The following is a 13849-nucleotide window of genomic DNA, read 5'->3' on the forward strand; positions in this document are numbered from 1 at the left end:
ACCATATAAAATCACTTCTAAGCAGAATCTAAAATATGACACAAATGAACTTCTCTCTGAAATAGAAATAGACTCAGAGACATGGAAAGACAGGCTTATGGTTGCCAAAGGGGTGGGGTAGAAGAGGAGGCATGGATTAGGAGTTTGGGGTTAGCAGATGCAAACCATTACATAGAGAATGGAAAACAACAAGGTTCTACTGTATAGCACAGAGAATTACATTCAACATCCTGTGATAAACCATAATAGAAAGGAATATTAAGAATTCATACTTTTTTAAATAAATTAAAAAATAAATCTAAAGTTAAAAAAACATATTGCTCATTTAGAAAAAATTACTGTCTCTTTCCGGCTCCAGCCCCTGCAATGAGAGGAGCTGCCGTCATGTTCGCGCATCTGCAGTGGATGGTGGTGCAGATCTGCTCTAGCTTCCTAATCAAGAGGAACAAACAGACCTACAACATGGAACCCAACAACCTGAAGGCCCGAAACTCCTTCTGCTACAATGGGCTGATTCACCACACGACTGTGGGCGTGGAGCCAGCGGATGACAAAAGGGATCGTGGGATGATGAAGCAGGGATCCGGCCAGCGAAAGCCAGCCACTTCCTACGTGAGCCATCAACAAAAACGTCCAAGCCACTCTTAGCAGCATCCGGCGCAAGATCCTAAAGAACAAGTACCGCCTGGATTTGCACATGGCCGCCATCCGCAGAGCCATCGCGATCCTGGCAGCCAGAAGCCCGTGAAGGGGAAGCCAACCACCCCACCAAGAGCTCCTGAGCCATCCCCTTCCCCAAAGCAATAAAGACGTCAGTCTCCTCTCCTTCCAAAAAAAAGAAGACTGGATCCTGAAAATGTTGGATGAAAGGAACAAAACATTTGTGTAAATAAAATAATGCATGTGTATATAAAAAAAGAGCCAACTATTAGGTTAAAATCAGGTTTGAGATATCCACCTTACCACCTTAAAAACAAGTAAGGCATTCCATAATGTTTCCCCTCCGGTTATACCAATCCAAACACACTGTGCTTAAACCTATACTACAACCCAACCCTATAAGAGGCTGGGAGGTGGGTGGATGGGTAAACTTTAATTTTCTAAAAGAGGATATATTCAAGAGGCAACCTCTTCAGGGACCTTCTTATTTGAGTGAATGTTCAGTTGTACTATCTAGTTTTCTTGGTACTTTTTGCAACAGCACATATCAGCTGATAATATATTATTTAGTAATGCTGGAGTAAACCAACCCCATATTTTATGCAATATAATTTTGGAAGCATGTTAACAGAATCAAGGTAAGATTTCACGGCACTCATAGCACACAACTGAATCCTTCCTAGGGTCTAAGTACTGTGCTGAGCACTCATATTATCTTGGTTAATTCTCATGACAATCTTATGAGGTAGGTACAGTGATGATTCCTGTTTTACAGGAAACTGAGGCCCAAAATTAAAGGGCAGATCATCCAGAAAGGAGGCAAGCAGGGTGGTTCCAGAGCCATGGATCTTAGCCCTGCATCATGCTGCTCCACTCCTCAAAACAGTGACTTTTGGGAGGGAGATGCTCTTTATTTCTTCTTCTTTCTTTACGTCTTTTTTTTTTTTTTTTTTAAGAGCTGCACTCGCAGCATATGGAGGTTCCTGGGCTAGCGGTCAAATCAGAGCTGTAGCAGCTAGCCTACACCACAGCTCAAGGCAATACTCAATCGTTAACCCACTGAGTGAGGCCAGGGATTGAACCTGCATCCTCATGGATGTTAGTCAGATTCATTTCCGCTGTGCTGTGAGGGGAAATCCTTTTTTTGGCCACACCTGCAGCATGTAGAAATTCCTGGGCCAGGGATGGAAATCACGCCCCAGCTGCTGCAGTGACAACACCAGGTCCTTAACCCACTGTGCCACAAGGGAACTCCTCTTTCTTTTTTGGTTGTATATAGTGCTACTAGGACAATCAAAATGGTAAAAAATGTTGTCCCACTCTCCTTTTCAAAGACAGACTAGAACAGAAAAAGAAATTCTTGGTGCCCTGAGCTCAAACCCTTAAATTCTTGTCTATCATAGGTGAAACCTCATTTCTGGCACACGGGTGACTGCTCAAAAGCAATGTGTGCCTTTATCTCTTTGATCTGTGTGTGGTCTCAGTAATGTATGCGTGTTATGGGCCGTGCCACAAATCTGGCTCTCCCTTCCCTGGCAAGGATTTTAGTACACAGACCACGTTAACGTAGAAAACCTGGAACAAAGAAGAACTTTGACTCGTAGCATTGTGTTCACGGCTAAATGGGTGACATGATGTATCACCCATTGATAAGAAAAACAATTTCAAAGCATTTTCTTTCAGTATGGGAATCAGCAACATGTACTCAGGAGATGAGTGCTTAAAAGATCTAGGGAGGTGGGAAGCTGATGAGCACAAGTGTGTGTCTGTATGCAGGTCTCTAACGCAAAGCAAAACGTTTTCTAGAAAGCAGTTTTACCTGAGACAAGTCTTGATTATCCAGCAGGGGACAGGCTTCTGTGAAATTCTCCCACGGACAAATAGGCATTTTTCCACCAGCATATGAAGTGACTTTTCATACTTTTAGAAGAAAAAAGGTAGAAGAAGGAAGCTGCTTCCCCAGTACCTGCCAATCCTAGCTTTCCCCTCCTGGCCAGATTGGCTGTACAAGCTTTAAGCATAAGAAAAATACATAGGTGATGCTCTTGCTTAATTTGGGTATTAGTTTCAACGTCCCCCAAACAAACAAAACTTTTTGTTCAAGCTTTTCACAAAATAGGAAAATTAACATGTGATTCCACATATACCCCAGGTCCACCTGGGGGAGCTAACAAACCCAGCAGAAAGGGAAGCCAGATCCAACATAATTACCTGTCAGATATTAGTCCAGAATAACGAACAGCTGGTCAAGCTTACATTTCTATCATTTTTTATTTGTGAAGCCTTTGACCCAATGTAAAGATTATTTATTCCATCAAACCCTAGAGGTAGTGCCTGCTCTGTGCCAGGATATATTCAGTGTCAGGACTGTAGAAGGGATTTCCCCATTGGGCAGGAGTTTGGATTTAATGGTTCTGGATATTGAATAGCACATGCTGAATTTGCTGATGATATGTCCAAGGACAGAGGAAAGCCTGCACCCGAGCAAGAGCTGCTGAAACATTTTTGACATGGTTTCCTTGTGGCCACTGGAGATAGGCTTGTTCCTTCTGAAGTGAAAACACCATGCAGCCCCCCTGGGTATGTTCCAGTGAATATTTGCTACATGGGGGGCAAGGGAGTAATGGGGTTTGAACACTCCCAGAGACTGCGGTGCCGCTTCTTTTAGTGCTCTCTGGTCCACTGGCAGAGGCCAAGTTCCTGGACTCCATTCAGGCATCAATCCCTTCAGTAACTCAAACCTTTAAGTCCTGGTTTCCCACCCAAGAAGTAGGAGGTCTTTTCTGGATGTCTACCCTATGGTGTCGGAGGCAAAGCAGTGTCTTCCTAAAGCAGAACACTGTGATGCTATAGGCTCCAGAAAATATGTCCCCATGACTGCTAGGCAGGGCCCCACCTGCTTGCACCATTTTAACAGCTAGAACTTCCATGGTGCTGCTTCCCACCTCCTATTGGAGATCTGAGAAGCCTGCTAGCAGGACCAAATCAATTCAGATTTCCCAGATTAAAACTTGAACCCTCCCTGAATACAGTCAGCTGAATATTTTCTTTTGGTCCTAAGTTTTTTAAAACTTAAACTCATTATTAAAATTAAAAAAAAAAGATGCCATATGCCAGCAACCCCACTCCTGGCCATGTCTCTGGACAAAACTATAATTCAAAAAGATTTATAATAGCACTGTTCACAATGGCCAAGACATGGAGACAACCTAAATCCATTGAAAGGTGAATGGATAAAGAAGATGTGGTACATATATACAATGGAATACTACTCAGCCATAAAAAAGAATGAAATAACATCATTTGCAGCAACATGCATACAACTAATTATTATATTAAGTGAAGTCAGAAAGAAAAAGACCAATACCATATGATATCACTTATATGTGGAATCTAAAATATGAGACAAAGGAGTTTATCTATGAAACAGAAACAGACTCATACATACAGAGAACAGACTTGTGTTGCCAAGGGGGTTAGGGGAGGGATGGTTTGGGAGTTTGGGATTGACAGATGCAAACCATTATATATAGAATGAATAACAACAAGGTCCTGCTGTATAGCACAGGGAAATGTATTTAATATCCTGTGATAAACCATAATGCAAAATATGAAAAAGAATGCATATACATATATAATATATGCACACACATATATATGTAAAACTGAATCACTTTGCTGTAAGCAGAAATTAACACAACATCGTAAATCAACTATACTTCAATAAAATATTTTTTTAAAACAAAAAATCTAATAACTGCTCTATTTCTCTATACTGGTAGCTTGAGTCTTTTAATTCACCCTTCCAGAGGCAGGCTCACCAAATTCTACTCGAAATCTAACTACAACCTACGGAGAGCTTAGGACTTTGCTGCCACCAGAGCACAGCTGGCAGCTGCAAACATAAGAGGACACGATTGATCCTCCTTTCCCTGTGCAGACAACATGCAGGGCTGTGAGGGAAGCAGTATGTGTCCAAGCTGATGATGAGAGCTTTCCTGTGTGTTTCATCAAAACTGAAGCCAAGTCCAAAGGGTTATGTCAAGGAAATCACATTAGACAGTGCCCTTTCAACATCCAAATGCCTGCGCCTTTAAAACCCTGAATAGAATTGATGATTTTCCCCCCTGAAGCTATTTGTTCTAAGTTCATAAGGAACACTAGAAAAACCATCTCTCTTTCCTCTTGTTTGCGAGAAGCACTGGATGCAAAGGAAAGGCAAGAATCAGTAGGGGGAATGCACTGCAAGCAGACAACACTAAGACAGCACAAAAGCAAATATGCAGTGCAGCTCTTATTTTTAGCTGTCGGTGGTAGCAATTGGAAATAATAAAAATAAAATAAATACCGTTAGTGGTGGTGAGAGCAGGTGGGGGCAGAGTATGGAAGGATTTCTCTTCCTGATGCTTTGCTATTGCTAAACAGCTAGAAACTACTCTAGAACATTGCTTTTGCCTGTCCTGGTCACATCCTCTCTTCTTATACAAGCAGTAGAGCGAGATGGTTAAGGGGGAAGTCACTTCAGACTTCAGAGAAACCTGAGTTCTAGGCTTGGCTCTGCCACCACACTGTTTATGGCTGTGCTTATAACCTAGGGCAGTAATAAATATAAATAACAAATAGAGTACCCACGGTGTCCTGAGTACTCTTCTCAGTGCTTTGTGTCTATTAATGTAGTTAATCATTATAATGGTAGTGAGCACTATCTCACACCTTTTTTTTTTTTTTTTTTTTTTTTTTTGCTTTCTAGGGCTGTACCCGTGGCACATGGAGGTTCCCAGGCTAGGGGTCAAATCAGAGCTGTAGCTGCTGGCCTACACCACAGCCACAGCAAGGCAGGATCCAAGCCTCGTCTGCCAACTATACCACAGCTCACGGCAACACCAGAGCTTTAACCCACTGAGCAAGGCCACGGATTGAACCCGCAACCTCATGATTTCCAGTTGGATTCCACTGCACCACGATGGGATCTTTCACACTAATTTATAGATGAGGAGCAATTAAGTTGTTTGCCCAGTGGCAGACAGCTCCAAGTCGGGGACCACAAGCTCTTAATGACTACTTTGTCTCATCTATTTAAGCCCATGTTTTCTTCTCTTAAAAATGCAGATCAGGAGTTCCTGTCGTTGTGCGGTGGTTAACGAATCTGACTAGGAACGATGAGGTTGCGGGTTCGATCCCTGGCCTTGCTCAGTGGGTTAACGATCCGGCGTTGCTGTGAGCTGTGATGTAGGTTGCAGACGCGGCTCGGATCTGGCATTGCTGTGGCTGTGGTGTAGGCCGGAGGCTACAGCTCCGATTGGACCCCTAGCCTGGGAACCTCCATATGCCGCAGGAGCGGCCCTAGAAATGGCAAAAAGACAAAAAAAAATGCAGGTCATAAACATCAGAGATGTTAGTTAAATGAGATACTGCATATACTCATGACGGAGCCTGGGATATAATAGGTGATAAAAAATGTCAGCTATTATTTTCTGTTTTTCTTTCCTTCCCCTTTCTGCTCAGACCCAAAGAGGTAGAACCAGCAGGGAGGACTTGAAGAAATCATGCCAGTTTCTTGAAAAGAAACTCCCAATCTAGGGAGTCCTGTGCCCAAATACTATTGCGGTACATCACTAATACTCACAGGAGTATTCTTGAGGTCACAGGCATTACACAAAACCCATCATTCTACGAAACCTGCTTGCTTCCCACACCCGCCCCCTCTCTGCTGAACAGGTTTAAGATTACCAGCAATATATCCATTGCAAACACTTTTAGTCAAGAGGGTCGGCTGCTTTGTCTTTAAGGTTTTGTCTCTGCAAGATTATAAGACTCCTATTTCAGCTGCAAGGGTGTTTGGGTAGCAGCCAGTCTGTAACATGCGGGGTCCTTAAGCCTTTATGCATCTGTTGTTTGGCCATCACAACAGACTGCGCTGACTTGGTTGGAATTACAACTCAATTTACACCCTATATTTTCCCTTTACTTATTCTGCATCATACAGGTCTCGAGATTTAACAGCATTTCTTGGCCTTTCTGGCCTCCTCTCAAGACTTTATTTGATTCCTGCAAGCCATATAACACTGTTCTCAGCAGCCAATAATAAGTCTTCAGATGGACACTCCAACCAGGCTTTTTTCCTTGGCAAGAAGCTCTAGCAGCCTCCGCTTCTGTCCTGCAGGCAGAGACAACTCCATTTTTAGAGCGAGGCAAAAGCTAGCTCAACAGGTGAAAGAAAGTCGACTTTCACCCAAGCAGGAAGGGTGGTTCCTCCAAGAGAAACCTCTACCCCTGTAGGTACTTAGGAAGCAGTAAGGCCAAAATATCTGTTTGTGGAGTTCCTGTTGTGGCTCAGTGGTTGACGAATCTGACTAGGAACCGTGAGGCTATGGGTTCGATCCCTGGCCTTGCTCAGTGGGTTAAGGATCTGGCGTTGCCGTGAGCTGTGGTGTAGGTCGCAGACATGGCTCAGATCCCGTGTTGCTGTGAGCTGTGGTGTAGGCCGGTGGCTACAGCTCCAATTGGACCCCTTAGCCTGGGAAGCTCCATATGCTGTGGGAGCAGCCCTAGAAAAGGCAAAAAGACAACAACAACAACAAAAAAATCTGGTTGTAATTCAGGGCATGGAGTAGAGTTCCTGATGCTCCTGTCACATGAGTTGAGGCAAGCCTGTTTGCTTCTCTGTGACTCAGTTTTCACGTCTGTAGGATAATATTCTCTGGCATCCTTACCACAGAGCTTAAAGCATTTCGCCATATGTTACCTCTTTACTTCACGCAAACCTATAGGCAGGCACAGATTTCGGACCTGAGAGCAAACAGCGGAACAAAGAAATGTGGGGACTTGCCCACAGTTGCAATGTAGCTCAGATGAGAACTCGCTGTTTGTCTTAATGCTAAGTGCTATTGTTTCTAGAAATGTCTTTGCCACAAAATGGAATTCTTAACATAGAAATAAATCATCTTGCTTGCGAGTCACTTGACTTGGGTATTTAAAGGAACTGAGGGGATTTGAAAACCCAAACTAATAGAAAACATTAATGCTCAGCCAGGAAAAATAGGTCCAACAGAGTTTTAGATTATAGAAATATTTCAATACTTGGAGTCTACCACCTTGAAACACTGACTGCTTAATCCTCACAGTTACCTTGTGAAATCCATTATTAGTCATTATTAGTTCCATTTTACAGCTGGAGGAACTAAGGAAGAGGGTTCAAATGGCTTCTCTGGGGCCTCAGAGGAAGTGAGTCCTGCACGGGAGAAATTCTTGTATTTGCTCTCTCTCTCTCTTCCTCACGCAAATAGAGAAAACAGGTTGTCTGGAGAAGTTCTCACAGCTGAAATCATTCCTGCAACTAGAGGCTCATTCACATCATGCCAGCTCTGGGGTACAGTAGCAGCTATAGGATTTCTCAAAGACAAAATACAAACAAATGACAGCTCCATACTGGGAAAACACCCTTGAGGTTGTGTTTCTTTCACTGGAGTTACTGGGCTGCCAGGTCCTTGGAAGGACCCTCGATCATTCATGGATTGAGGCATTTATAGTCTTATTCATGAATTAACCGTGTATTTGTTAATTCCATAAAAAGATTCTATCTTAGTATGCATTTCTTAACCAAAAATAGTGCCAGGTTTCCCACTGGTTTTCAAGATGTGGGGTATTTCTGTGTGGTGGTGAAGTGTGTGTGTGTGTGTGTGTGTGTGTGTGTGTGTGTGATGTCAATTAAGCATTTACTGAGCATTAAACTACATGTCAAGCACAGTGCCTACTTGTTAGGAAGTAGAAATAAAAATATTCTCTCTCCCTGGGGAATTTAAAATTTAGGTAAGGAAACAAAACACAATAAACTGGGCCCTGGTAAAACCTGCAGTTTAAATATATGTTATTTTTAATTTTGCCGAACCCCATATTTCTTTAACTTTTTGAATGCCAAGAAATTTTTTTCTTTCAACAAGCACTTAATAATGCCACTCAAATTCATTCCTTTACATTTGAAAATTAATTTTTCAATCTCCTAGTCAACATCCAGGTTCAGAATTTCCTTCAGGGTTATTCATTGTACTTAAGCTCTCCTATAAGACATTATATAAAATGTGAATAGAAACTGCTTAATTTACATTTATATTCCATTATTTTAGATTACACTGGGGCCTTCTATCTGCCAGGTACTATTCTGGGTGTTGAAGCTATAAGAATCCACTACCAGCCCCACTGGAGACTACAGTAGAGGCAGGTAAGGTCCCCATCACAGCACGGCGAGGTGGATGCTGGTTGACAATACACAACATACGACCAGCGACCAGCGCCTGGAGATCAGCCACGCCACCACGTGGGGTGCACTGGGGTGTGCCGAGGGAAGGGAGGCTTTATGGAGGAAGTGACGTTTGAGCAGCTCTGAAAGAACAAAAGGTCCCCAGGAGGAAGATGAGGACTTTTCCAGACAAAAGGAGAAGCATGTGCAAAGGCAAAATGGCATGATTTGGGAGTCTCCTGGGGGTTTACTGATCAAAAGAAAAACTCCTGAGAAGGCTGAGAAATGGGGCAGTTTCCCTAGGGGGCCTTGCACAGCGAGCTGAGTCAGACACCAGACCGCTTCAGCTAATGACACCCCCGGCCTGCAGTCTCCCAGACACCCCTAACTTCTCTCCCATCTCCCCATCTTCTTCTGTCAAATAATGGTAGTGTCTGCTTCCAAATTCTCAAGCATGTGCTAAAAGGCCTGAGCAACACCAGTGGGAAGATTGGATAAAGAGCAGTAATTCTTAGGTGTTGGAGTCCTCATTTTCATCAGCCTCGTGGAAGAACTTCCTTAATTATTTGTTGTTCAAATTTCAGAGCATCGTTGTTTAAAATGTATATTAGCCCTGCTTTCATTACCTCTGCCTTCTGTTGTTTACCAGTTGGCTATTTTCACTGTCTGTTGACATTTATGCCAATTAGTTGTGTGATCCCACTCTTTCAGCTACTGTTACTTCTTGGGGTGATAAAAGTTAAAACTTGGGGTGCAATAAAATTGGAGAATAATCTGCAGACTTTCTGTTTTCAATTTGATTTCTTTCACAGAAAATCAAGATCCTTATTTTATGAAAAGTTAATGTTACCGTCAAAATGCTTTTATACAGTTTCTTGGTTAAAAGTATTTTAAGCTAGGCTCCAAAGTTGTTGGACTGTCATAATTCTGCTGAATTTTTGGAGAACTAAGAGAAGTCCTCATAGGAAGTGTGGGGTTTTGACATTATTAGCAAGCACTTTATAAAGATAATTATGTTGTGACTAAAGACCTATCTTAGGCTAAAGTCCTTGGACAAAGAACAGTTCTAAGTATCTTTGACATTTTGTGATAAAAAAATCACTGTAAATTTATATAGCTATGCCTTGATTGATACCATTATTATAAAAAATACTTTTAAAAGACTAAGCATTTGCTAGATTATGCAAAGTATGTCTTTAAAACTCCATACTGGAGTTCCCATGTGGCTCAGTGGGTTAAGGATCCGGCATTGTCACTAGAGTGGCCCGGGTTTTATCCCTGGCCCAGGAACTTCCACATGCCAAGGGCATAGCCACAAAAAACCAAAAACAAACAAACCAAAAAAATCTCCATATTGGTTAAGGTTTTATATATATTCAATGTTTACTGAGTTGCTTCATTTGTACAGATACTGTCAGCTATAAATACTCGATGTCATTTTTTTTTTTTTTTTTGGTCTTTTTGCCTTTTCTAGGGCCGCTCCTGTGGCGTATGGAGATTCCCAGACTAGAGGTCGAATTGGAGCTGGAGCCGCCAGTCTATGCCAGAGCCACAGCAACTCGGGATCCGAGCCACATCTGCAACCTACACCACAGCTCGTGGCAATGCCGGATCGTTAACCCACTGAGCAAGGCCAGGGATCGAACCCGCAACCTCATGGTTCCTAGTCGGATTTGTTAACCACTGCGCCAGGACAGGAACTCCTAGATGTCATTTTTTAAAAGCAATGATTATAATTACTCAAGGAGAACTACAGTGGCTACTGTTGGCAAAGACAAAGTCATAATATTACATTACTATGTACTGAGCAATTGTTAAGTGCCAGGCACTATACTAAGATCTCAATGTAAATATTATCTTATTTAATCCTCTTGGTAACCCCTTGGGGTAAGTTTATTATCTCCTTTTTCATAGATGAGATATCTAAGAGTCAGAGGGATCAAGAAAATTTGTCAAAGTTTATCAGCACTAACACCACACAGAGCCATGTTTTGAACTCAGGAAAGGCTAATTCCAAAGATGTCTTTTAACCACTATCTCCCCGTTGTTTTAAGTAATAAACACGCTAATAGTGAAACCAAGCAGGGCCCTGTGGGATTCCTGGGTACAAAAGCCTTCGTGTCCCCCATTTCTTGTTTTTAGGGAGTAAGCTTCAGCCTCCATGACCTTCCCAAAAGCCAAAGGGTAGGTTCAAACAGTTGCTAATCAGGGAAGGGAGTGGATGCTGCAATGAGAGAGGAGCAGTCAAGAAACAATTGTGCAGGGACCTGGTTCCCCCCTCAATGGATACACATAAGAGGATTTTTGAGCTCTTGTGCAGAACTAAAACCCCAACAAATGGAAGATGTTAACTACTAGATGAGGCATTCTTCGTTCCAGAAAGGAGGATCACCAGAACTGGTCAATGAGCAAGGCAAGCTGGCACCTACCCTGACCCTTATCTGTGGCTCTATTTTCCAATTCCAAACTGTAAGACCATCTCCTGTTCTCTCCCAAAACAGGGCACAGTCTTGAAGGCATTAGCCTGCTGTGGCCTTCTTCGCCTGGCAAAGCAATAAAAGCTATCTTTTTCTCCTTCACCCCAAATTCTGTCTCCACGTTTCTATTCAGCACAGGCGGACTGAGGGTCGAGTTTTGGCAACAATAGGAGAGCTACTCATAGCAGATACTTATCCCTGATTGGTAACATATCACTTTACAGTTTACAACATGTCTTTACATATGTTAGAACTTGTAATCTCTAAAAACAACCCTTGAAGTTGGTGTTACTAATTCCTCCTTTTTAGAGCTGAGTATATTGAGGCACAAAGAAATTAAGCAACTTACCAAAAGTCATCCAACCAGTATGAGGCAGAAGAAAGACTGGAAACCAGGTCTTTCTTCTGGCTTCAAATCATCTGCTGTTATTGCTGTGCATTTTCACTCCAAATATATAGAAAGAGAACACTTGATAGATAGAAGATTTGCTCTACCCCAATGTATATACACATACGCTCAACAAATACAGAGGCATCACTGTATTTCTTTGTGCTGCTAAAATGATCATTTGAACTAAGATGCATCAATTTTTTTAATTTGTTAGTAATTGAAATTGTTAACAAACCTAATAATAAAGGCCAAAAGAATCAAATATGTATCAATTCTCATGAAATGTAAAGATTTTACTGATTACAAGGTGTGTTTTTTCTTAGTTTGTCTATCTCATATCCTTTCAAAGACTGGAGACTTCTTTACATTATCATTAATGATTTAAAATCTCTTTCATTGTAGGCAAAAACACAAAACCAAAAAGAAAGGAGTAACTCATTATCTATCTGTTTTAATCTGAAAAGGGGGAAATTTTTCTAAAATAATTGTTAATGAAAACCTAAAAAAGATAATGAACCAGGAGACCCTTGGATCTTGTTAGTTCTTGCAATTGAAATATTTACATTTAAAGTGGAGAGGAAAGAGTAAAAATTTGGCCCTCCGAAGGATGCTTAGAGGATAATATCATTCAAAAAGTTGGTGCCAACAACAATTTATACACAGCATGAAGAGCAACAAATTCCGCTTCTGTGGTTTGTTTCTGGAGAGGAAAACAAGTCAAAAGGAAAAATTCCAAAGAAGGTTCAAATTTATTCTCCAACCTCAGAGCCTAGTTCAGGTTTGCCTGTGTGGTTTTATTACTTAGTTCACACACACAAATTAGCACTGGAGATCCTAAAAGCCTGTTTAAAAAAAAAGAAAAGAAAAAAGAAAGAAAGGAAAGAAAAATCTTTTGCTTCTGGTGTTGAAGAAAGAAAACACTCTTTCTCAAAAATGCGATTATTTGGTTCCTCACAAGTTCAAGATGTGTGAAAAGAGAGAGGGGAGTTTCTTTAAAAGAACTTCCTTCCACCACATTTTAAAATGTTGCTCCTTAGTCAATGATGGGCAATCAGGGGCTTCTAAAAGCAAAGAAACATAATGGTATCTTTCAAATTAGTCAATAGGGAACCTAGTGTCAAATTAGGTATATAACCAGAATACCTTGGAGTTGCTTTCCTTTACAGGGAAAAAAACCCCAATAATTTATATTTTAAATCGGAATTTAACAGTGACCTTTAGTAAAGTCTCATTGGAAAAAAAATCTCACTGCAACATTCCCTCAAGAATAACTTTTTATAGTTATAGCCAGATAAAATGTGATTTTCTTGTAAGACGAAAGCTACTATTATGCCCTACCATCTGCATTACATATTACTGTGAGCTTATATTGAAGTTATATTGAAATAAGTATTAGAATAAGACCAATTGTCTAACCAAAGAAAACATTCACAAATCTAACAGTTTAAAAAAGGATATGAGAAGTGTAAGTTACAAAATGTGTATTTTGCTAAAGTCATATAACACACTGATCAGGGAAGGGTGTGCAAACTGCTTAGCAGTCCGGGAGTTCAACGTCTTGTGTTAAGCTCCGAGATGGGTAGAGTCTCTTGTCCTGGCATAAGCATGTGAGTAACTAGTGAACACACCATGTGCATAAGCACTTGAACTTTATCTCATACCTTTCAACACTTCAGAGGCCACTGCCAATCAAACTAGTTTTTAAAAATACTTACTGGCTCTTTTATTCTCGGCCAACCTAGTAAAGTTGTTTGGTTTTTGTTGTTTTGTTTGTTGTTTTGTGTGTGGGGGGGGGTTGTTTGCTTGTTTTTGGGAACCTTGCACTTGGTAACATCCACAGTGTTGCATGGGTTACAGATTAAAAAAAAAAAACACAAAAAACTTTAGAACTCATTTGTTTACTCCTTAAAAGACTGGTTCATTTCCTACTATCTTAGCCTCTTTTCTACATTTTGTTGGTGAAAATTTTCTTCTTGATTTAACATGGTCAAAAGATAGAGCTTCTGGTATATACGAGGATTTTGAAGCTGCCTCCTAAATTGAAATGTATGATTTACATCCCTAAGACGTGCATTCTGAATGTAT

General features: G+C 41.2%; 1 pseudogene; it reads left to right on the forward strand.

The window, feature by feature from the left end:
- Positions 1-384: 384 nt before the first annotated feature.
- On the forward strand, positions 385-4096 carry LOC125130394 (60S ribosomal protein L28-like; annotated as a pseudogene).
- Positions 4097-13849: the final 9753 nt, after the last annotated feature.

The sequence above is a fragment of the Phacochoerus africanus genome, chromosome 7 (genome assembly GCF_016906955.1).
Source record: "Phacochoerus africanus isolate WHEZ1 chromosome 7, ROS_Pafr_v1, whole genome shotgun sequence".
NCBI lineage: Eukaryota > Metazoa > Chordata > Mammalia > Artiodactyla > Suidae > Phacochoerus > Phacochoerus africanus.